Source organism: Staurois parvus, unplaced genomic scaffold, assembly GCF_062004578.1.
Source record: "Staurois parvus isolate SC_StPar_1 unplaced genomic scaffold, SC_StPar_1.0 ptg000171l, whole genome shotgun sequence".
NCBI classification, from domain to species: domain Eukaryota; kingdom Metazoa; phylum Chordata; class Amphibia; order Anura; family Ranidae; genus Staurois; species Staurois parvus.
The window spans coordinates 371144-397186 of record NW_028317967.1 but is presented as its reverse complement, the minus strand read 5'-3'; the positions used below and the strand labels follow the sequence as shown (position 1 = coordinate 397186).

Sequence of the window (26043 nt, the reverse complement as noted above, 5' to 3'; positions counted from 1 at the left end):
GTAAGCATGCAACTTGACATCTGAGCAGTGATATGCTGAGCAAAAAGGACCTTATTACATTATATTTTAAACATCTACTTTTACTTTGTTTATTGGTTATTATAAATAATAGTTATAGATAGATTCAAAGGCATTTAATTTATTTCATCAACATTCTGAATACTGATTATAAGGTTTTTACACTTTTGTAGCCCGGGTGAAGGTGGACCCCTGAAACCCCCATTTTACTTAAAGTATATGTAAACCCTCACCTTGTAAAACAACCCATTCAATTTAAAATAGAAAGGCAAAACATTTTTGTATAGATATAAAAATAAATAAAAGCAAATACCTTTTTTCCCATTTTTATAAAGTAAACACTCCTTATGCAGCTGAGAACACAGAGCTGGGGGAGGATAAACAGTACAATGAACTTCCCAGTGAACGGCTGTGCCTGAGAGGGCTTGTCAGGTGAAATCTGATTAATGGAGGAGGGCACAAGTTCCCCTCACAGTCGGCAAACTGACCATGCTGTGCTCTCATGCCTGGTGTGCTCAGTTTTAAATAGGAAAGCAGAGGGACTGGCAGGAACACCAGGGATTTCACACAAGGGAAACAATTCAAAGAACAGGATACTTTTTCATACAAGTACATGGTACAGCAGGAACATATCAGGAATTTGAAATATTCTTTAATGCTATCTGGATAAGAATCTCTGATTTTGTTCAGTTATTGTTCACATTCTATAGCAGTAGTCTCCAAACTACGACCCTTGCTTGCATTCATCCAGCCCTTGGGGCACCATTTTCATCCACTGATACTAACAGTGGGGCAAAATTCCCCCCACTGACACCAGCGATGGGACACAATTCCTCCGAATGACACTAAAAAATGGGGCCCAGACTTGAAAATTGCTGTTCACAGACGCTCTCCATCCAATTTGACAAGAGCTTGAGCTATTTTGCAAAGAAAAAGACAGAGTGTGATGAGGCTGAAGTATTATGGGTGGAACTGCACATGGGGGTGCATTCTACAAAGGTAATCATTGGAGTTTGTTATATGCCTCACAGTGTTAATGAGGAGGTGGAGACTCAGCTGCTTGCACAGATCGAAAGGGCTGCAAGGGCTGGGACAGTGATAATAATGAGGGGATTTTACCTACCTGGAAATTGACTGGAGTAATGGTACTGCAGGAACAGATAAAAGGGCAAAAATTTTAAAACTACAGAACAATTTTATGGTACAGTTCATAGAGGCCCCTACTAGGAATGATGCTCTGCTGGACCTAGTAATCTCAAACCATGCATAACTTATTACGAATGTCCATATAAAAACATCTGGGTAGCAGTGACCATAACATGATTTCATTTAATGTTAGCTGTAAACAGCGAGCACATATGGGAAAAATAAAAACGCTTAATTTTAAGAGAGCTAATCTTCCAAGGCTAAGAGCTGCTCTGCAAGACTTAGATTGGGAAGGTATACCTGGCATCAATGAACACAACACAGCAATGGGAGTTCTTCAAAAAGACTGTATGTGAACACACTGCAAAATATATTCTCATGGGCAACAAGTTTAAAAGGCTAAAAATCAAACCTATGTGGCTTACGGCAAAGTTAAAAAAGCTATAGATAAGAAAAGAGCTTTTATTCAATATAAAAATGAAGGAACACTATCATCGTTTAAACACTACAAAGAATATAACAGAATATGCAAAAAGGAAATAAAGGCCGTAAAAATTGAAAATGAACAACAGACTGCAAAAGATAGCAGGACCAACCCCAAAAAATTCTTCTCACATTGTTTCTCATTTTAGGAACTCTAATGACTGACATAGTACCACTGGACTGGCGTAAGGCCAATGTGGCGCCAATATTTAAAAAGGGGTCAAAATCTTTACCAAGTAATTACAGACCTGTTAGTTTAACTTCTATAGTTGGGAAGATACTGGAGCGTTTAATAAAAGACCACATAGATGAGTTCTTGCTGGAAAAAAAATATTTTAAGCAACAGACAGCATGGATTCATGAAAGACAGAAGTTGTCAATCAAATCCGATTTCTTTTTATGAGGAGGTGAGCAAAACCTTGGACAGAGGGGTGGCGGTGGATGTGGTATACTTGGATTTTGTAAAACCCTTGTAACAGAGTTCCCCACACACAGCTAGTGTGTAAGGTAAAGTCTACGGGCTTGGAAAAATCCTTATGTAAATGGATAGAAAACTGGCTAAAAGACCATATTCAGAGAGTAGTGGTTAATGATTCCTACTCTGCATGGTCTAGGGTTGTCAGTGGTGTTGGGACCCTTACTTTTTAATATATTTATAAACAATATAGGGTCTGGGAACATAAATCTCATTTCAGTCTTTGCAGATGACACCAAGCTGTGCAGTGGAATAACGTCCTTACAGAATGTCTTCAATTTACAAGCCGACCTCAATGCATTATTTAATTGGGCAAATATGTGGCAAATGAGGTTTAATGTTGATAAATGTAAGGTTATGCACTTGGGGGCTAAGAGTATGCATGCATCATACATACAAGGGGGGGGGTAAAACTGGGGGAATCAATGGTGGAGAAGGATCTGGGAATTCTGGGAGATCGAGAGAGAGAGAGAGAGAGAGAGAGAGAGAGAGAGAGAGAGAGAGAGAGAGAGAGAATTTTACCCCTGTACAAATGATTAGTAATGCCTCATCTGGAATACGCAGTTCAATTTTGGGCACCAATTCACAAAAAGAACATTGGGGAACTGGAGAAAGTACAGAGAAGGGCAACCAAACTGATAAGAGGCATGGAGGAGATCAGCTATGAGGAAAGATTAGAGAAACTGAATGTATTCTCTCTTGAGAAGAGGAGATTAAGGGGGGATATGATCTCCATGTATAAATACATCAGTGGTTCATATAGTGAACTCGGTGTAGAGCTATTCACCCTGAGGTCATCACAGAGGACAAGGGGGCACTCTTTACGTCTGGAGGAAAAGAAATTTAATCTCCAAACATGTAATGGTTTCTTCACAGTAAGAGCTGTGAAAATGTGGAATAGACTCCCTCAAGAGTTGGTTCTGGCCAGCTCAGTGGATTGCTTTAAAAAAGGTCTGGATTCTTTCTTGGATACACAGAATATAACGGGATACTAACATTTATAGATAAAGTTGATCCAGGGAATATCCGATTGCCTCTCGGGGGATCAGGAAGAAATTTTTTCCCTGCAGGAGCAAATTGGATCATGCTTTGCTGGGAGTTTTTTTTGCCTTCCTCTGGATCAACTGTGGGTACAAGATAAGATAATATAGATTTTTGTTTTACTGGTTGAACTGGATGGACTTTTGGCTTTTTTTCAGCCACACTAACTATGTAACTATGTAAGAATGGGCAAAAATTTCACTCTAGATGTGCAAAGCTGGTAGAGACATCCTCAAAAAGGACTTTCTGCTGTAATTGCAGCCAATGGTGGTTCTACAAAGTATTGACTCCAGGGGGCTGAATACAAATGCACGCCACACTTTTCAGATACTTGTGAAAAATTTTGAAAACCATTTATCAGTTTCCGTCCACTTCACAATTATGTGCCACTTTAAGTTGGTCTATCATATAAAATCCCCAATAAAAAACATTTATGGCTTTGGTTGTAACATGACAACATGTGGAAAATTTTAAGGGGTATAAATACTTTTTCAAGGCACTGTAAATGCTTATAGTAAAAAAAACATAAAATAAAACTAATCCATCTGTACACTGCAGAGTAAGTTAGACATGCTACAATATTCCACTTGAAAACCTTGTACCAAGTTATATCCTCTATACCACTAAGTATTAAAGTGGAACTAAAGGCTGAAGGACCACAGGAGCATATGCATATGAAAAGTATATTTGAACCCTACAACAGACTTGCATCTCCGTCTACCTTCCTCCAGCAAGGACAGCTCTGCATTCTCACCCACCGCTGCCACATTCTCAGCTGCTTCTCGCACATCTTTCTTCAGTTGTTGGGCAGCCACTGATCATGTAACTCCTGCACATGCATGCTGCCAGTACATCATGCCAGCACTGAGAGATGCAGAGGGTGTACACACACAAATCTAAGTAAAAAGGGAAGGCGTGTTTTGGTAGTCAAAGTTAATTACATCAAATCAATAAAATTAATTTTCAAAAAATGATTTCCCATTGAGAGCCAATGTCTTTAGTAGTTGGCAAGCTCACACAATCTTTTAATACAATAATCTGCGATGTTAACTCAGCTGCTGAAAAAAAAATCGCCATCGCCAGAAGCTTGCAGTATATCTGTGACAATACTTTCTGCAAGATTTCAATAAAGGATGTAACCTGCTACCTTGTACTGCAACAATTTCCTCCTTGGGGAATTACTGGAAGACCAGAACAAAACCTGCTCCACCCAAAGTCTCTTGACACTGTTTTGTGCTGCGTGCTATGGAAACAAGTGCTGTGACGACAAAGGATTCTCCTGTTTTCATGATGTGCCATGAAGAAAGCAGCTCCCACGGTAATCACACACCTTCCACTTCCTAATATGCTCCTACATTAAACAGTAGAAACAAATAAGTCTGAATCAACTGAAACTGGGCAATTCAGATCAGGATGAAGAAATGACTGCAGAAATCAGCTGGTGGCCAGTCTTGGTTTGAAACCAAAATTTTCAAGGAACCAAAAACAGCTACCGCTGTTCACATGGGTGTCTGGGGAGCCGTGTTCTGTAAGGTACTCTTCCTCTATACTGTGTCTGCTACAGAGCAATTTCTAAAATCCCAACACTTCATTTGGGCTATAAGCACCATTGTGGTCACAGTGCTATGGTTTAAATCAGTGGTCATCACACTGCTGCCAGGGAGCCAGATGTGGCCCTTTGCTTACCTTTATCAGGCCCTTGGGGAATTATTCCAACCACTGATATAAGGCACTATTCCTTATAATGACACCAATAGGACACTATTCCTACCACTGACACTAATGTTATGGAACTATTCTTCCCACTGACACCAGTGTTATTGAACTATTCTTCCCACTGACACCAGTGTTATTGAACTATTCTTCCCACTGAAACCAATGATAAGGCACTATTCCTACCACTGACACCAACGATGGGGCACTATTCCTACCACTGACACCAACGATGGGGCACTAATCCCTTCCCTGATACCAACGATGGGGTACTAATCCTATCCCTGATACCAACAATGGAGTACTAATCCTTTCCCTGATACCAACAATGGAGTACTAATCCTTTCCCTGATACCAACGATGGAGTACTAATCCTTTCCCTGATACCAACAATGGGGCACTAATCATCCTTTCCCCGATCCCAATGATGGGGCACCATTCTTTCCCATACTACCAACAATGGATCACTATTCCTCCTATCAATACCCACGATGAGGCATTGTTTATTCCCATTGACGCTGGGGCATTTTCTACTCACTCTGGCCACAGTCCGGCCCCCCTCAAAGTCTGAAGGCAGTAAACTGGCCCTTTGTTCAGAAAGTTTGGAGACCCCTGGTTTAAATGAACATGGCATTTTCGATCAAAGTCCATACCTCAATTTGAACATCAAGAGCACTTGGTCCAAAAACATCTGGACAGTGGATGATATGAGATTGAGGTTTCCAGCAAAGCACACAAAGTAGTAAGGGAAAGTTATAGCTTACACATACCATACCTCTTAAACCACCTCCCGCCCGCCATATAGTCCAATGACGGGCGCAAGGTGGTTCTCTCGTTCTGGGAGGACGTCATATGACGTCCTCCCAGGAAGCGCAGCGATCTGCGGTGCGCTGTGTCCCTCGGACACAGCGGATCACCGATCTACGGAAAGAGCCAAAGATGTCAGCTCGGTCATGTGATCAGCTGTGTCCAATCACAGCTGACCACATGTAAACAGGGAAATGCCGGTTATCGGCATTTCTCTCCTCACGAGCTGTCATGCTGACAGCTCGAGAGGAGAGGAGAGCCGGTAATCGGCTTTCCGCAGAGGGGACATGTACACTGATCATCAGGGCAGAAGTGCCACCTGTCAGTGTCCATCAGTGCCAGCTGTCAGTGCTGAACAGTGCTATGTGCCAGTGCCCATCAGTGCCTACCAGTGCACATCAATGTCACATATCAGTGCCCATCTGAGCTGCATTTCAGTGTCACCCATCAGTGCCAGTCAGTGCCGCCTATCAGTGCCAGTCAGTGCCGCCTATCAGTGCCAGTCAGTGCCGCCTAACAGTGCCAGTCAGTGCCATATATCAGTGCTGCCTGTCAATGCCCATCAGTGAGGCCTGTCAATGCCCATCAGTGAGGCCTGTCAATGCCCATCAGTGAGGCCTGTCAATGCCCATCAGTGAGGCCTGTCAATGCCCATCAGTGAGGCCTGTCAATGCCCATCAGTGAGGCCTGTCAATGCCCATCAGTGAGGCCTGTCAATGCCCATCAGTGCCTCCTCATCAGTGCCCATCACTGCAGCCTCATTAGTGCACATCAGTGAAGGAAAAAAAAAATCACTTATTTACAAAATTTTACAACAAAAACTAAGAAAAAGGGTTTTGTTTTTTTTTCAACATTTTCAGCGGCTTTTTTGTTTAAGAAAAAATAAAAAACCCAGGAGGTGATTAAAGACAGTGCTGAGAGCTGGAAATTGGCCTGGGCAGGAAGGGGGTATAAGTGCCCTGTAGGCAAGCGGTTAATATTGCAAGAGGTATTTAGAGAAGCAGTGAGATCTCTCTTTAGGCACACCATGAGATCCTGGGACAAAAAGGGGGTGGATCCCCCAAGCAAAAACAAAGACAAAAATAAATAAATAAATCTTACAGAGGTTTTAACTCAAACACTTTCCAGAACTTAAAAAAAAAAGTTTTTGCTTTAGATGCACTCTACATAGTCAGGTCCATAAATATTGGGACATCGACACAATTCTAACATTTTTGGCTCTATACACCACCACAATGGATTTGAAATGAAACGAACAAGATGTGCTTTAACTGCAGACGGTCAGCTTTAATTTGAGGGTATTTATATCCAAATCAGGTGAACGGTGTAGGAATTACATTACGACCAAAAGTAATGGGACAGAATAATAATCATAAATAAAACTTTCACTTTTTAACCGGTGCGTTCCTTCTTTTTAAGAATGTTCCAAACAGTTGTTTTGGCCACGCCTAATGTTTTTGCTATCTCTCTGATGGGTTTGTTTTGTTTTTTCAGCCTAATGATGGCTTGCTTCACTGATAGTGACAGCTCTTTGGATCTCATCTTGAGAGTTGACAGCAACAGATTCCAAATGCAAATAGCACAGTTGAAATGAACTCTGGACCTTTTATCTGCTCATTGTAATTGGGATAATGAAGGAATAACACACACCTGGCCATGGAACAGCTGAGAAGCCAATTGTCCCATTACTTTTGGTCCCTTAACAAGTGGGAGGCACATATGCAAACTGTTGTCATTCCTACACCGTTCACCTGATTTGGATGTAAATTCTCTCAAATTAAAGCTGACAGTCTGCAGTTAAAGCACATCTTGTTCGTTTCATTTCAAATCCATTGTGGTGGTGTATAGAGCCAAAAATGTTAGAATTATGTCGATGTCCCAATATTTATGGACCTGACTGTATCTGTAGTGAAGTTGAATAAAACCATTATTCATGGCACTGCAAAGCAAACACCTAGAGGAACCGGACTGTATCTTTAGACATATGTAGTTGAGCATTGCAAAGCCATATACCTTGAGCACTATGCCACAGAGTCATATTGGTCGACCCCCCCCCGACTTTCTATTGAGCAACATACCTTTAATCCATACCCTTGCCTTACTCTTGGTCAGTGAAGCCCTTAATCTAACCCTTACTCTTGTTATTAAATATACATAGTGGGTGTGTGGGTATGTGTGTGGGGGGGATTATGTATGTGGGTATGTGTGAGTGTGTGTGTGGGTATGTGCGGGTGGGTGTGGATATGTGTGGGTGTGTGTAGGTATGTGTGGGTGTGGATATGTGTGGGTGTGTGTGTAGGTATGTGTGGGTATGGGTATGTGCGGGTGGGTGTGGATATGTGTGGGTGTGTGTAGGTATGTGTGGGTGTGGATATGTGTGGGTGTGTGTGTAGGTATGTGTGGGTATGGGTATGTGCGGGTGGGTGTGGATATGTGCGGGTGGGTGTGGATATGTGTGGGTGGGTGTGGATATGTGTGGGTGGGTGTGGGTGTGTGTAGGTATGTGTGGGTGTGGATATGTGTGGGTGTGTGTGTAGGTATGTGTGGGTGGGTGTGGGTATGTGTGGGTGGGGTTTAGGTGGCACCCTTGGACCTTATATATAGAATTAGAGGGGCACTGAGATGTTTTTTCTGAACAGAGAAGCCTGGCTTTTTAGTTTGCTCCAGGACGGGCAAATGCTTGTATGGGTCCTGGACCCCAGAGGCTGCGTATTGGGTGGGATAAAGCCTCTAACCACAGGTCCAACATTTAGCCAACATCCAGTTCCTTGATTGTGCAGGTTAGTATAGGGGCAGACTATACTCCCCAAGAGTCTGTGCGGCTTCAGGGAAGTAGCAAGTGTGAACACACCCTACAGGCGTGAGAGTCTGTGTACTGACCAGGCTGATGCCTGCGAGTTTGGGTCAGTGTGGATCTAGACAGCCAGAAGTTTGGTAGTTTGTCATCTGGTGTGATGCTGAAACCACTGGAAATGAAACCCTGATAGAAAGGAACTTTTTTTTAAAATTGGGCAAAAAGTCCTTACAAAAAGAGCTGGCAACTGGACTCCTTGGAATGTTCTACCCTTGAGCTAAGCTAACACAGTACACACACACATATGTATACAATGTGTACATACACTTCCCAGGGAGATCAATACATGTGCTACGTACTGTCACATCCAAGCTACTACCATATTTTCCAAAGAATCTGTCCATATCATACTGGAAAAATAAAAGGGAAAGCGGATTTACTGCTACAGGCAACAGAACCAGTTCTCCCATCAAACACAATGAAAAGCCGGAATTAGAAATCTCTCAGATTGCATACAATGTCTGCTTTATTTTAATGATTGGACCTCTTGCTGGGTGTAAAACACTCCTGGCTGAATATAAAAAAAACATTTCTCCCCTTAACCATGATTTATTGAAAGAGGTGCCGGTTGCTAGGTTCTCTCTTCCTCTCCTCTCTGGTTTATTGTTAATCCCTCGGGACAATCTGAGTGATTGCAAAAGGCTGATGTGAGTAATGAGTTTTCTTCGGTTAAGACTCTAATTAATTTGGCGTGGGGACTTGTTGAAATCTTCATACAAGCAACAAACGTTTACTTCACTCATGCGGCGTTACGAGACATATCTACTATTATTGCCATGGTAACAGACTTCCTGCTCAGAGCCAGGCCCACAAATGCCGAGCCTCACTCATCATTTCAGCATGTTGAATACATCTCGGCATTACCCACAATGCCTTGAGTTACATGGTCTAGGCCAGCCATGGACAGTACACAGCTCCACAGAGAAGAGCAAAAAACTCAAAGTCCCAGAGGTTGGGATTTCTGGTTCTTCATCTAAAAGCTTGGTGTATGTCTGTGGAATCCCTAACCCATTTAGTGCATCATTTTATCAGCATTTGAAGAACATTTCTATCGGTGAGATACAATATGCTCATTTATTAAGCCAGAAAAGAGTGGCATGTCTCAAGTTTAAAGCATTTTCTTGTTTTAGGTCAGTTTCCCCTAAAATAACTCGGTTTCAGTTCTGGCTGGATGCTGGAGGGCCGAACGACTTGTTCACTTGCCGATGGGCTCCTTGTTGAGTTTGTCTCAAGTAGATTGCAAGTCTGGCCAGGATGAAGGTGTCACTTACTTTCAGATTGAATTCCCCATTTTGTTTTTGCATATACATGCAGAATCCTTTACAGAATCCTTTAAAGATGGGATACCATCAACTGGCTTCTTAATAGCGATTGTCAATGATCAGAGCTTGGGAATGCAGTAATTGGTACTTGCCACTCATTGCCCAAGACATTTCCCCAAGTCTTGATGTGATTCAGCTTGCAGCATCTATGCATTTGTAGAATTAGCAGCAATTTAACATAATTAAGTATAAACTTTCAGACAAAGTACAGTATTGTAACCTTCCTCACCCTCCAAGGAAGAATATATTACAGACCTCATGTGCTTTTATACCATGACCTGATAACCACGACATGTTCCAAACCATGGTCTGGTTTTTATCATTCGCAGAGCTTCTCTGTACCCATGGTCCTTCCACATGAAGTAGTATCCCACAGATCAACTGTCTCTAGAGACTTAAAGCCCTTGGAAGATGAAATATGCAATATTTCTGCCTATGCGCAGCCAATGAGAGGACAGATGTGCTGCAAAGAATCTAAATAAAGCTGTGGTTTGGGGTAAGACATGGTGCGGAGATCAAAGCACATGAGAATCTGGTCTGGTCTGTATTATATCCAATGATGCTGCTCATTGAGCACCTAAATCCTGCATGTAAACGTATTGTATATGAGCACTGTGGTGTGATGCTACTTTCTGAATAATATCCCAAACATGCATTTACTTAATAAAAAAAAAAAAAACTGCTCTAAATTAGGGCAGGTGCAATTTTTCATCCATTTAGGACCCATTCAGATTTAAGGGGCTACCTTGCAACATGCATAAAAGCAAAGTAGCGAATCAGCCCTACATGAAACAAAGATCATATAACCAACTTGTTGTATTGCTGCCAAGACATTTCTACACTTTTTTTCAATAAGTTTCTTGAATATGGCTCAGTACTGCTTGAGAACTGCTTGGACCTTGAAGTAGGGGACATACCCTGAAAGCTTGTCCTCACAATTGTATGTTAGTGCAAATAAAAAAAGTATCAAGTCAGTACTCAATTGTTTCTGTCGCAAATGCACTATTACGACTACAATCACCACAAGTTGAATATGGCTCAGTAATTCAAACGAATATCTATAGTTCCAATACTCTGTGCCATTAAACCCATTAAAGTTAATTAAACAATATGTTTTAAAAAGTGTAAAATAGTATCAGTTACAAAAACAGGATACAAAACACAATCTTCACAAACAAAATGCATGCCAAGCTGCTGAATAAGTTACTGTATCTTCAAAGGAGTCACTTAATGCCTATTATCTACCATTTCCTCAATACCAAAAATAACTGACATTCCAAGGTTGGGAAAAAAAAAAAAAAGGATGAATTTGCCTTTAGTGGTAGATGGCAGTTATGTTTGGACCCAAGACCGTCAGTTTGGAGATCAGCCACCAATAACAGATTAAGAATGAAAATCACTGAACACCTTTTGCTCTGGAGATTAACCCTTAAAATAGATTTGCAATAGATGAGTTCATAAAAGCCACAGTGACTGCAGAAGCATCATAACTGGTGGTAATCAACTAGATTTCAGCTTGCAGTATTTATTTATTTCAGGTACTTATACAGCGCCGTCAATTTACACAGCGCTTTACACATATATATTGTACATTCACATCAGTCCCTAACCCTCAAGGGGTGTACAATCTAAGGTCCCTAACTCATACAAACACATACTAGGGGCAATTTAGACAGAGCCAATTAACTTACCAGCATGCCTTTGGAGTGTGGAAGGAAACCGGAGTACCCGGAGGAAACCCACGCAGGCACAGGAGAACATGCAAACTCCAGGCAGGTGGTGCCGTGGCTGGGATTCAAACCAATGACCCTAGTACTGCCAAGCGGAAGTGCTAACCATTTAGCCACTGTGCTGCCCTCTGATTAATTCGAACCGGTTTCTAAGCTGCCTAGTGCAAGTCTACCCCTTACCATCTTCAAAAACAAGCACCTAGACCAGCAATGGGCAAACTACGGCCTGCGGGCCGTATACGGGCCGGCGGACCTTTTAATCCGGCCCGCGGAGCTAGGCTCCCGCTAGGCTCCTCTCACAGTCCGCCCTGAAGACCGGTGTAGCATGAAAATCTGTCTCCTATGAGGATCTGTCCCCCTCGACGTATCTGCGCATGTGCCGGAGATCGCCGATCGGCTGCTAATGCCGGAAACTGGCACATGCGCAGATACGTCGAGGGGGACAGATCCTCATAGGAGACAGATTTTCATGCTACACCGGAATGTTGCGAGAACACGGCGAGAGGAACGCGCGGAGCAAAGGTAAGTGAATTGACACAGGGAGGACTTACTATAGGGGGGATGAATTAATATGGGGAATGAATTACTATATGGGGGATGAATTACTATGAGGGATGAATTACTATGGGGGAGATGAATTACTATAGGGGGGATGAATTACTATATGGGGGGGATGAATTACTATATGGGGGATGAATTACTATATGGGGGATGAATTACTATAAGGGGGATGAATTACTATAAGGGGGATGAATTACTATATGGGGGATGAATTACTATATGGGGGATGAATTACTATGGGGGATGAATTACTATGGGGGATGAGTTGCTATATGGGGGGATGAATTACTATGGGGGATGAATTACTATGGGGGATGAATTACTATGGGGGATGAATTACTATAGGGGGGATGAATTACTATGGGGGATGAATTACTATATGGGGGATGAATTACTATGCTTACTATGGGGGAATATTACTATACTTACTATGGATGACACATACACATCATTCATCTACTCTTGGTCCGGCCCCCGGGTCCAATATATGAACCCATTGCGGCCCTCAAGTCAAAAAGTTTGCCCACCCCTGACCTAGACCAAGCTAACTTCACACCTTTCCATTTTCATAAGTTTTTTTTATTTACGCATTTTCCATTTTAACATTGATGAACGTTTTGCATGTGCGCTGACTCGCATCCTCAATTAGTTTGGATGCAAATTCATGCCTGCTTTTTATGCTGGCCAATAAACTATTTTAGACTTTTTACCTGGGACTGAAAACACATAAAAACGCAGCATAGATGCGTTTCCATGCATTACTTTTATAATCCTTAAAATGCATGAGAAAAAAAAACAAAAAACACAGATCTGTGCCATCTTCAATACTGTACTACAGTGCAGTGTATAGATGTGAGCAGGCTCTATCTAGAACATGGACTTTGAGAACACATGCGATTTAGCCAGTTCCAACGCATGCATTAAAAATGTAAATGTGCGAACAAGGCCTTCCATGGCAATGGATTCATTGTAAGGCTCCATTCACACTAAACTGAGCGTTTTTCAAGCTGTATTTCAGGCGTCTGAGCTGTTTTTTGAGCAGATTTGCAAATATAGGTGTTTTTTCAGGCATTTTTCATTTAGGCGTTTTTTGCTGTGGCCAATAGAAATAGCTGCTGTTTGAGCTGAAAACACCTGAAAAACAGCCCTTGAAAAAACGCTGATTCCCACTGTTCAGGCGTTTTCCATTCAATTCTATAGGACCAAAATGCTCAGATCTGCCTGAAAAGTAGCACAAGTACTTTTCTGAGTTACAGACATTTTGCTACAGGCGACAGAACACTCGAGTGTGAACAGGGGCCATAGGAAATAATGGGATTTTACTTGTTGAGGGTTTATGAGCGTCAAGCTGAAAAACGCTCAACTGTGAATGGGGTCTAAAGAGAATTAAAATCTTTTCTTTGCTGTGCTGATAAATACTTAACATATAGCAACAAAGACTGTGTGTACATAAAAAGGGCTGGCTTAGATGTACAACACCCAGAACATATTCCTATCCAAAAATAATCCAATGTTCGTTTTGTATTGTCCACTCCAGGACTTGCCTACTTTCTAACTAGGAGGGCAAAAAGTCTTGCTTTGCTTTCTATACCCAGACAGTAAGTGGCAAGTCAACAACGTCTAAATTAGTTTTTTTTTTTATGGTTGTAAATCTTCCAGCATGCTGGTAAATGGTTAACGAAGAAATCATAAATGTAGAAGTTATCTATCTGAGATCTGAAAACAATCTGGTGACTCTACAGCATTGTATATTTAGAATATAGCAGATTCCTGTGATCCAAATACAATATGATCACTGCGTGTCCAGTCTGTAGATAGAATGTCGTGATTTTTTTGTGATTCTAATACAATTTGGTTACTGTGCATCTAGTCTATACTTAGACTTTAGTTCATTTTTGTGATCTGAATTAAAATCCATCACTGTGCAGCTATTCTATAGTTTGCCTTGAAAGGTTTGCAGGATCATTTTTTTAAATTGAGAATTGAATTGCAGCTAAAATAACCAGAGAATACAGATCTCAGATCATTCAATCTGTCAGCAATAGATCCGCCTGTGTTCGTTTGACACAGACCTTCTCCAGCAATATGAATCCTGTGAACTAGCTCTACCCTTCTGCATGCAGGTCTATTCAATCCACGCCTATAGTACACTGGGAGCATACAGACGCCTGCTTACCTGTACAGAAGACGGCAGCTTCGTAGCACCCGCTCACATTTCCAGGTCAGTATTTGCCCTCCACATCGAGACGATCACAAAACCACAAACCAGCATCTGCAAGAAGAAGTCTGACGTTATCAGCCATTCCCCATTTCATTCCAAGGCTTCTTTAAAATGAGAATGTGATCAGGATTAGGTTTCCCCAGGCTTTTCCTCTATGAGCAACACACAGACCTGCACAGATGTGACTGTTCATTGAAGCAGAGGGGGGAATCCCTCCTCCTGCTGAATGGCATTGCCGTCATTGGACTGGCGGAGCTGAGACAGCCCATAGGAGGAAAATAAAACCTCTCCTGCCAACAGCCTGCATGATGCAGCTATGCAGATCCAGAGGAAGAGCGAGGAAGGAAGGTGTAAGCTCAACTGAAGACATGACAAGGCAGGTTTACACCCCCCTCCCCCCCCCCCACTTTAGTCCCAACAGCTGTCTATATTGATTTAACCATTGTGTGTCTACCATGCTTCTTAACAGTTTAACATGAAAACACTGATACGTAAAGAACATTACATGCATTTAAAGGATATTTTGACCTTTCATAAAAAATAAATACAGATTAATGTTTAAAAAAATAAATAAAAACACACACACACATATACATACATACATATATATATATATATATATATACATACACACACACACACATACATACATATATATATACACACACACACACACACACACACATACATACATACACATATATATATACACACACACACACACACATACATGCATATATATATATACACATAAACACACACACATCTATATACACACACATCTATATACACACAAAAATAGAACATACAGTATTAGAACCCATATGGCAAAAAGATGTACGTTTATTTTTTTTACTTTTTGCATTTGAGCCGGCAAGGCACTGCAACCTTGATCAGTAGATTGTGTTCCTGCACCTCTGTGCAGCCGCACGAAAAATGTGCCGCTTTTAAGAAAAGGCATGGGGGTGCCATTAACTCTTAATGGCACCCCCAAGCACTAAAAAGCGCAGTGCGGTTTCCAGCACACGGAAATTCATTGTGCCAGAGTACCATGCAATTTCTATGTGGCCGCATGCTAAACAAGGCGCAGGGGCCTCTTTGGTCATGCACAGGTGGCATGCAGAAGCGCTCAGATGTGAACCAAGTCTAAAGCAGGTTGAATGAACTGTCATCGACATTGTATCAATGAGTTAAAGTGGGAAACTGCTGACCTGTGTTTGATGTGAATGCAGTTTCAACATACATATCAGACACGGGTAAGCAGATCCCCAGTTCTATCTCGATGGTAAAGTGTAGATGACCATTCTGAGGATGTGTCTGACCTGCTTTGGATTACCTTACTGCAGGGGTGAACTGACAACTCATGGGCCCCCCCGGCAATAGGGGATCATGGGGCCCCTGTGTCCTTGCCCATACACAAAAAAGCCAATGAAAAAGCCAATGAAAGGTATCAGGGGCATCTCATGGGGCCCCCTACTGACCCCAGGCCCTCGGGCAGTGCCCTAGTGCTCCAATGGTCAGTCCGCCCCTGCCTTACTGTGAATGCATTATGTTCTGTTGATGTGTTTGTGTTGCAGGCAAGACAGGTCAAATGTGTGCATTGCCTAACAACACCCCTGCATACAAGCTCTGATAGGGACAACTGTGGTCAGGTCCAAGAGTAGGCAAGTACACCCCAAAACTCCAAGGACCCGATTACACGTGCGGCAGCCCTTATAATCCCTCTGAAAAGTGATCTGTGGAATGCTTTTTAGAGGGTGTTTGACAAGCAGTGATATGCCTCCTTACTACGCATTGTGACCTTGAAAACGCTGCCCTGCAATCATCTGGGGCAGCACAGTGGCTAAGTGCTTAGCACTCCCGCCTGGCAGTATTAGGGTCGTTGGTTCAAATCCCAACCACGGCACTAACTGCCTGGAGTTTGCATGTTCTCCCTGTGCCTGCATAGGTTTCCTCCGGGTACTCCGGTCTCCTCCCACACTCAAAAGACATGCTGGTAGATTAATTGGCCCTAGTATGTGTATGTATGTAAGTTAAGGGCCTTAAATTGTACACACCTTGAGGGTTAGGAACTGATGTGAATGTACAATATATATGTAAAGCGCTGCGTAAATTGACGGCGCTATATAAGTACCTATAATAAATAATCTGCACGTTTGCAGGGTTGTTGCTGCATGGCCCAACTCCCTTGAAGGGGTCGCATTCAGCAGCAGTTCTGCCTGCCGAAAGAACAAAAAAAACCAAAAAAAAAACCAAAAAAAAACCACATGGAGTTTTATGCTTGCGGTGGATGCAGCAGGTGCACAGCCCTGAGTGGCTGCAGGCCCTCGTTTGCACGAGTGGAACAAGCCCTAGGGCAGGTTTTAAAAGCAGCAGGAACATCTTGCTAGTTAAATCGCACTTTGCCTTTCAGACTCCACCTTAAATTGAAAAAATTTCAAATGGATGGCGCCTTCAGTTAACCACTGGCTTCCTAGAATCCCAAATGACTTCACAAGCAACCGCGATCATACCTTTGTAATGGCTGTAGAAGATCGTTGAAGCTGGAACACAATAGTCTGAATATGCTATAGAGTTGTGGTTTTTTTGTTTTTAAAATGCACTTAGGAGCACAATAGTGAAAACTTTTCTCGGTTTACTTTGTAAACATTGATTTTTTTTTTCTCAAACTTTAATTGTCAAAAAAAAAAAAAAAAAATGAATAGAAGACTTTTGTTAAAGGTTGGATTTATAGCCAAAAGGAAATGACGGAGTACTGAGAAAGACATTTGGCAGCGCACAGCCTACGCCAACCAGCATAGTCATCACAAATAATGCTCCATGGGAACGTGGGAGAACGGCAAGGTGTTTGCTGTAAATGGATTATGTAGCCTTGGAAGATAACAGAAACTTGCAGAAGCAGAACACCTCTTATCTCACACATTCTACCACCAAATTCAGAACAAACAGCAAAGGTCTTTTCTTTACTACCCAAAGGAATGCTGAACTAAGAGTTTAAAAAGGAAGTTTGCTATATATACTCTGATAAGAATTTAAAAGATTATTAAAGATTATTCAGGAACTTATGTAGCACCATCAATTATCTTGATACAACCCATTTTAGCACTTTTTGTTAGCTTGTTTCTATGCATATTTTCTAATTCTCTGAGTGCACTAGGGACAGCCATATTGACGGATTACAAATGTAGGCTTTCTGCTTTGGAGCAATACACAATGGCTGTGCAATTCTGCTCCTTCTCACAATGACATCTGGAGTTTACAGACTAACTTCCTAAGCATCCCTAGCCAAGAATGCTGTGTGACAGCAGTGGATACAGAGCTCCCTCTAGTGGCCCATGCGCAAATCTCTATCATTTGCACAGGGACAAAAATATGGAAGAGATCATGTTAAAAAAAAAAAAAAAAAAAAGATACTTTGCAGAGGTTCTAGAGCAGGGGTCTCCCAACTATGGCCCTTCAGGTATTGAGGGACTGCAAATCCCTTGAGGCCTTGCAAGACTGACAGTCAAGGGCAAGACTCCCAGAAGCATGATGGGACTTGTAGTACTTCAACAGCTGGAGGGTCATAGTTTGGAGACCCCTGTTCTAAAGTCTATTTTTTTAACTTAAAGTGGAACTGCACTGCATCTGTGCACCACCAGGCAAAAAATGCTATTTAATTCATTTTTAATATACAAAGCAAAGTCACCCATCCATCCATGTCTTTGTACTTTATTTTGCTGAAATATTTTGAAAAATACCCCCTGGCATTTCTGAGAGTGACCATCTTGAGTAAGGGCAGATAAATCATGTAGCATTTAATTCCTGGAATCCATCTGCCCTTAGCTCATGCATAGGTTGAGCTGAGAACCCTCCCCTCCTGAAGACTCCTGGAATGTAGGACTTCATTTGCCTAGGCATGGAAACCAGGAAGTAATTGAAGACATGTAAACATGATATACTTTCCTATCTATGTACTAATGCCAGCAGCATAAGAATTAAAAATAGTCCATGTTGATTGAGAGTGTGACGTTCCCCTTTAATACATTCACCACATTAGAGTAAAAAACTCCCTAATACATCTTTCTTACTCCCCATCTCTAAATACTTACCTTGCTCCTCTCACTGATCAAGCATTGTCCCAGCTGCAGCACCGCTCCTTTCATGGTCTCATAGGAGACAAACTCCTGTGAACATGGAGCAAGGGTGTGGCTTACCGGTGCACTATGTGTCTATGGATGCACACAGCCCATAGCAAAAGGGAACACACATGGGTGCTCCCACAGCGTACGGCTTGCTAAGGAAGCAGGATGAGATTACATCACTGGCGGAGGACTTCTAAAGAGGAGGTAAATGGACCGCTGTGTGCAATTGTCATTGCACAGAACCGCTAAGTATAACCTTTTTTTTTTTTTTATATTAATATAACACCTTTAATACCAATTTAAGGAAAAACAATGCTATGATATTTCAATATATGCACTCACTGAAAGTGTGCCATACTTTCCTTTAGGCACCAACTGGCCAATATTCAAGTTCACTGGGAACCCTGCAGCTGCCCACAAATCTCAGCTGTCCTGAACCGGAGGATCCTGTTTGCATCACAGCAAATTTAATGCAGCATGTTGCATAGACAGGTTGCGCTTCCTGCCAATCAATCCAAGTCAAAGCCTAGCTCATGTTTTCCTCATTACAAGATTGATGCTCCGCAAAAACAAAAAAAAAACACACAGGTATTTAGAAGGCAGCAGGATATCCTGCTTAACGCCTGACAGCGGCTGCTAGGTAGCACTCTGAAAAGCCATCCGCTACCTTCTAAATGTCATTCCCATACTCTTCGCTACTCACAAGGCCTCCTACTTTCTAGCGCCCTGGTCTCCTCCTCCCACGCCAGACTGCAGGACTTCCCCCATCCTCTGGAACACTATACCCCAATCCATCAGATTGTCACCTACCCTCCTCACCTTCAGGCGCACCCTGAAAACCCATCTTCTCAGGGAAGCCTACCCCAACCTCGCCAAACAGCCAATCTCCTCCACTCCTCCTACCACTCCATCCCCCACAGCCACTTCCTCCTGTACCACTATCCCCTCCCTCCTAGATTGTAAGCTCGATAGAGCAGGGCCCTCGAACCCCTCGTGTATTGCATTGTTACTGTATTGTCTCATGTACTGTCCCCCACTATAATGCACAGCGCTGAGCAAACCTTTTGGCGCTATATAAATACTGTATAATAATAATAATTGAGTTGGGGTTTACACCTACTTGTAGATGGACACAATACCATTGCCACACATTGATGATAAATGCAGGTTTCAGTGTTCCTGGAAACCTAACCGACAGATGCACCAACACAGACTAAACAAACACGAACACGCATCAAGGCATGACGCTTTGTGCTTTTGAATGGCCAAGCACAGAGCTACACTACAAATATGCATCACAAGGGCTTTTTCCCATTACAATAGGCTGGTGGGAATGACTGCTACTGGAAAAACATCATATCTCATGTCCACGCATTGTGCCCGTGTTGAAAAACATGACAGCGCAGGCAGCAACACCGATCTGCAAACGGTACAAACAAGTCAAATTTCCTGTAATTTTCCAACACAGCAACTTTTCGAAGGCATTGCAAACCTTCCAAAAATCTACACATTGGGATCAGATCACATAATTTAACACAAAGGATTTTTGCAGCCTTGCGCCTGTAATTTTGACTTTACATTGGACCCCTCTAAAAAGAACTGTTCATTATTGAGAATCCATGCTTTTTCTGGTGTGTATGCGTGTCTTCTCAGCAGGGACATATGTCCTAACCATACTTTTTTTTACTCTTAAAGCCTCAGCATAAATCAATTTAAAATGTGACTTCAACAGTCCATCTTTCCATTCCTTGTACATCTCACATAAAATGATTGGGAACAAAAGCTGACGCCAGGTCTAAATATGGACATGGAGTTTACTGCTCACGACGGGCCATCCTCCTAGAAGGTTATGGAGTGGATTAATAGTGAGCATGTATGGGAATGTTTACATTTTTCTTCTGTAAAGCTGGGCAACATTTTTTCACCCGAGTACCAAATACCTCCAGCCTGACAGTTCACACAGCACCCAGCAGGTAATCACAGCTGACAGGCCCTCTATTGCCTCAAGTCTGAGGCTGAATGCTATATCAAATAATATCCTTTTATTAGGATCACTACAGTTCTGTTACATAATTGCATTTTAAAGCAGATACTGTATCTGAATTTGTCTTGATATCAGCCAATAAATCTCTTGCTGAGCAGCAGGCAGACTTGGAGGCTCAGGGACAGAATTTGCAGCCAGTCAGGCTCTGCTGCAATGCACATGTGCCAGCAATGAAACTGATGATAGATGTAGAGAGGAGAGGGGTGATATCTGTCCTTCTGCTCTATCATTGTCCCATCAGCACGCTGGAGGTGTGCCCAAGCAGTGCTTCAGTAAAAGTCAAGGACCTGAATATGCTGTCTGGCAGGGGAACCCTACAGTACAAAACTGGCTGAACAAAACTACATTTATTATATAGTTCAGATATACAGTGGGGATCGAAAGTTTGGGCACCCCAGCTAAAAATTTGTATTAATGTGCATAAAGAAGCCAAGGAAAGATGGAAAAATCTCCAAAAGGCATCAAATTACAGATTAGACATTCTTATAATATGTCAACAAAAGTTAGATTTTATTTCCATCATTTACACTTTCAAAATAACAGAAAACAAAAAAATGGTGTCTGCAAAAGTTTGGGCACCCTGCAGAGTTAATATCTTGTACTGCCCCCTTTGGCAAATATCACAGCTTGTAAACGCTTTTTGTAGCCAGCCAAGAGTCTTTCAATTCTTGTTTGAGGTATCTTTGCCCATTCTTCCTTACAAAAGTCTTCCAGTTCTTTGAGATTTCTGGGCTGTCTGTCACGCACTGCTCTTTTAAGGTCTATCCATAGATTTTCAATTATGTTGAGGTCAGGAGATTGTGAAGGCCATGGCAAAACCTGCAGTTTACGCCTCTTGATGTAATCCCCCGTGGATTTCAAGGTGTGTTTAGGATCATTATCCATTTGTAGAAGCCATCCTCTCTTTCACTTCAGCTTTTTCACAGATGGCATTAAGTTACCATCCAAAATTTGCTGAAATTTTATTGAATCCATTTTTCCTTCTACTCGTGAGATGTTCCCTGTGCCACTGGCTGCAACACAACCCCAGAGCATGATTGATCAAACCCCATGCTTAACAGTTGGACAGAGGTTCTTTTCATTAAATTCTGTGCCCCTTCTTCTCCAAACGTACCTTAGCTCATTCCAGCCCAAAAGTTCAATTTTAACCTCATCGATCCACAGAACTTGTTTCCAAAATGCATCAGGCTTGTCTATATGTTCATTTGCAAAGTTCAAACGATGATTTTTGTGGTGAGGACGTAGAAGAGGTTTTCTTCTGATGACTCTTCCATGAAGACCATATTTGTACAAGTATCTCTTTATAGTGGAATAGTGTACCACAACTCCAGTGTCTGCCAGATCTTTCTGGAGGGATTGTGCAGTCAAAACGTGGGTTTTGAATTGTTTTTTTCACAATCCTGCGAGCTGTTCTGTCTGATATTTTTCTTGGTCTTCCAGATCTTGCTTTAACTTCCACTGTTCCTGATGACTGCCATTTCTTAATTACATTCCGAACAGAGGATATTGACATCTGAAGACGCTTTGCTATCTTCTTATAGCCTTCTCCAGCTTTGTGAGCGTCAACTATTTTCAGTTTCAGTTTTCTAGACAACTGCTTAGAAGAACCCATGGTGCTGATTGTTGGGGCAAGGTCAGATGAGTCTGGGCATTTAAAACCTTTGAGATTGACATCACCTGGTCTTCCCAGACGATGATTGAGAACAATCCATGACACTGGCAGGTCTCAGCTTGGCAAAGGGGGCAGTGCATGCTATAAATTCTGCAGGGTGCCCAAACTTTTGCAGACGCCATTTTTTTGTTTTCTGTTATTTTGAAAGTGTAAATGATGGAAATAAAATCTAACTTTTGTTGACATATTATAAGAATGTCTAATCTGTAATTTGATGCCTTTTTGGAGATTTTTCCATCTTTCCTTGGCTTCTTTATGCACATTAATAGAAATTTTTAGCTGGGGTGCCCAAACTTTCGATCCCCACTGTATAAATTATGACTAACCATTAAGTTACATAGTTAGCCTGGCTAAAAAAAAGACAAAAAAGTCTGTCCAGTTCAACCAAAAAAAAAAAAAGTTATAATCCTATACCCACAGTGGATCCAGAGGAAGGCAAAAAAAAAAACCCCAGCAAAGCATGATCCAATTTGTTCCTGCAGGGAAAAAAAATTCTTTCCTGATCCCCCGAGAGGCAAATCGGATATTCCCTGGATCAACTTTACCTATAAATGTTAGTATCCAGTTATATTCTGTGTATCCAAGAAAGAATCCAGGCCTTTTTTGAAGCAATCCACTGAGTTGGCCAGAACCAACTTTTGAGGGAGTCTATTCCACATGTTCACAGCTCTTACTATGAAGAAACCTTTCCGTGTTTGGAGATTACATTTCTTTTCCTCCAGACGTAAATAGTACCCCCTTGTCCACTGTGATGACCAGTAATTTGCTTTGAGTTAAAAATGAAAGCAAAGCTCCACGCAGAAGGTGAAGCTCCACTTTAAGTCATCCTCCCTTCCTCCTCTGTCTAACTTGGCATGTAACTTGGGGGGGGTTGATAGATACCCGCTCCCATTTCTGTCCAAATTCCCCAATCCCCCCCTCCCTGCAGTGTTCTGGGACACATCACAGGTCACAGAGGACTGCGGAACTGTTCATAAACCATAGAACGGCTCGCGTAAGTGCAGTGGGCAGCCGGCTGTGATGCCGATAGCCGCTCAGCCAGCTGTCAATAGTTGGGATGCCAGCACCAGGAATTCGCAGGCTAGTGAAGAACTAGCCCGGGAGAGGACTGTGCAGAATCCTTGGACAGGTAAGTGTCCATTTATTAAAAAAGTCAGCAGCTATAGGAGTTGTAGCTATTGACTTTTAATTTTTTTTACATAAAAACTTGCAAAAATATTTTCAATCCCCTCAAATATGCAGCTTTGATTTTAAGACTACCTGGTGATCCTGCCATAAAGGTCTTTGTTCAGGTACTTGCTGTTACGGGGTGACAACTGTCATTGAATTGTGCTCTTGCACAAGTCAGCATCACACGTGCCCCTAATGGAGACGACTGGCCATGCTGAAGTATATTGCACAGGCATGGTGCACCATTGTAAAGCTAGCCACAGTTGGATCGAATCTCAGCTGGTTCAGCAGGGACCGGTCAATATTTGATCACATTATGGGCAGGCTTGGTTGTACTGAAATTGATCAAATGACTTTAATACAACCAACCTGTCAGTTTATTTTTCATATTAATAACTGCCAGCAGTGATCATAGTGTTCTGCTGGCAGGGAAGGCTGGCTGTGTCAATGGGGGATTCAAGCAATTTTCTTTCCCTCCACCCGTGTTGGAAGCAAAGAAAATTGTATAATCTTGCCTTACCATCAGGATGCCAGTCCAGAGGAATGATGAACAACTGATGCTGTAGACGGTGCATGTAAACAGGATTTAGCTCAAAAAGAGGTTGCAACAGATCAGCAACATTGAAACGCAAACGGAATGCAAAAAATTTTTGACAGAAAATTAAAAATACATTTTAAAAAATAACTGCCCATTGTCAATGGTTCTTAAGACAGTGGCATGTCTGCTCTTGGCAATATGTCTGGTTTAAGAATTTGCTGAAACACTTAATAAAAATTGCACATTTTCTGCTTGCTAGAATTACTTTTCATCAATGTTTCATCGTAAAGCATCTTAAGATATATATTGTCTCTGTGTTTTCAGTGTGATTGATGGGTAGTGACGGATGATGACAATCACTAGCATGGGAATAAGAAGTCTCAAAATGCCAAGTAATGAAGAATTTTGCAGAAATGGCAGCCCGCTGTACACAAGTAATAAAAAAACAAAAACGGTAGACAGGCATTCTAGGTGTCCTAAACACATTGCAAAGGCAAAAAGGTTTTTAGTTACGTTTATTTTTTCTTTTCAATAGTTTTTAGCATTTCAACAGGAAGAAATACAAATGAGCCCATATGTATGGGCACATCAATGAATTACACCAAAACAAGACAGTATCATCAACAGGTTTGCAGCTGACATGGTTTCACATGTTACATAGTCTGGCTGAAAAAAAGACAAACCCGTCTAGCTCAACCATAAAAGGGCAAAAAAAAACCCCAAAAACATTTTTATAATCCTATACCCACAGTTGATCCAGATGAAGCAAACAACCCCAGCAAAACATGGCCCAATTTGCTCCTGCAGGGAAAAAAATTGCTTCCTGGTCCCCCAAGAGGCAATCTGATATTCCCTGGATCAACTTTATCTATAAATGTCAGTATCCAATTATATTCTGTGTATCTAGGAAAGAATCCAGGCCTTTTTTAAAGAAATCTGTCCAGAACAAGCTCTAAAGGGAGTCTATTCCACATTTTCACAGCTCTTACTGGGAAGAAACCTTTCCGTATTTGGAGATTAAATCTCTTTATGATTAAATATTATGAGTGAACCAGTTTTCATTATCATTCATGTATTGTGGGTCTAATCAGTAATGTTCTCTATTATCAAAAAAGCTAAAATGTGCATGAGTTTGTTTAGTGTGGAATGACGCAACTCTCGAGAAGCTCACTCTATACCCTGGAGGTCTCATCAGTTGTCATAACCTTAAACATAAAATATATAGGACTTCTTAGTTTGTAGGTTTTTAAACTGTTATTTTATTATTTTGTTTCATTACATTTTATACAATCTGTTTAAAAAAATCAATACATTAAAAAAAGGATTCTCCCAAAGCATTATATGTTAGCTAAAAAGAAAGCTCAGAACATGCTTTGAGGCTGTGGTTTGTGTTATTGAGGGCTGTAAACAGCCACCTTTACATTGAAAGCAGAGTATGTGAAATGTACAAAGGAGATCCAGCATTCCACCTGTTAGCCGAAAAGGAGAATGCAGCATAATAATATACAATACTTGATATTTAAGTCTTTTAGTCTCTCTAATTATTACAATTATATCAATGACTTTGAAATTGCTTCAACCCATAATAATCCCAGTCTGAAGGGGGGGGCACATTTTGGCATGGCGGTGTATGACGACGATTTGTTAACATGTTAGCAGGTACAAATACATGTTTAAATTGCCAGGTTAAAGTGTTATTTAACCCAGGACCCTGAATTCACTATATCTGGTCACCCACAGTACACAGAACATGGAAGTGCAATTATTTTAGTAAATATACACTGCTAAATACCTTTTCTCATCAGCAGTTAGAGCAGTCTTGAGACTTCAGCAGAGCACTGGTTAAAGCTTGTAGGAGGAGTTTTTTCTGCTCTAGGAGGATGCAAAACCATTGACCTCTGTCTGGATAGTGCTGATTGGCCCTGTGCTGATCACATGCACTTTCCCAAGGGAAAAAAAACCTCCCTAGCAATACACACTAAACTGAGCATGTGCAGAAGGGCTACGGGCTAAGTCTGTCTTATCAGCGTGGACATTTGAACAAGAGGAGGGGCAGAGAAGACAGGATCAAACAGCCTTTTTACACTATGTGGATGATTAACCCCTTAGGTTCTACAGTGAATG

At 41.7% G+C, this 26043-nt stretch overlaps 1 protein-coding gene across 3 annotated transcripts in view; it reads right to left on the bottom strand.

The window, feature by feature from the left end:
• Positions 1 to 26043, bottom strand: part of DAAM1 (dishevelled associated activator of morphogenesis 1) — a 268997-nt gene that overhangs the window by 161578 nt on the left and 81376 nt on the right. For 2 of the 3 annotated variants that reach the window (XM_089676532.1, XM_089676535.1), the window contains exon 2: positions 14327 to 14422. The gene's annotated coding sequence lies outside the window, so the exon portion shown is untranslated. Of the gene's footprint in view, positions 1 to 14326; positions 14555 to 26043 lie in introns of those variants that run through there. The other variant, XM_089676533.1, reaches the window with a different exon arrangement.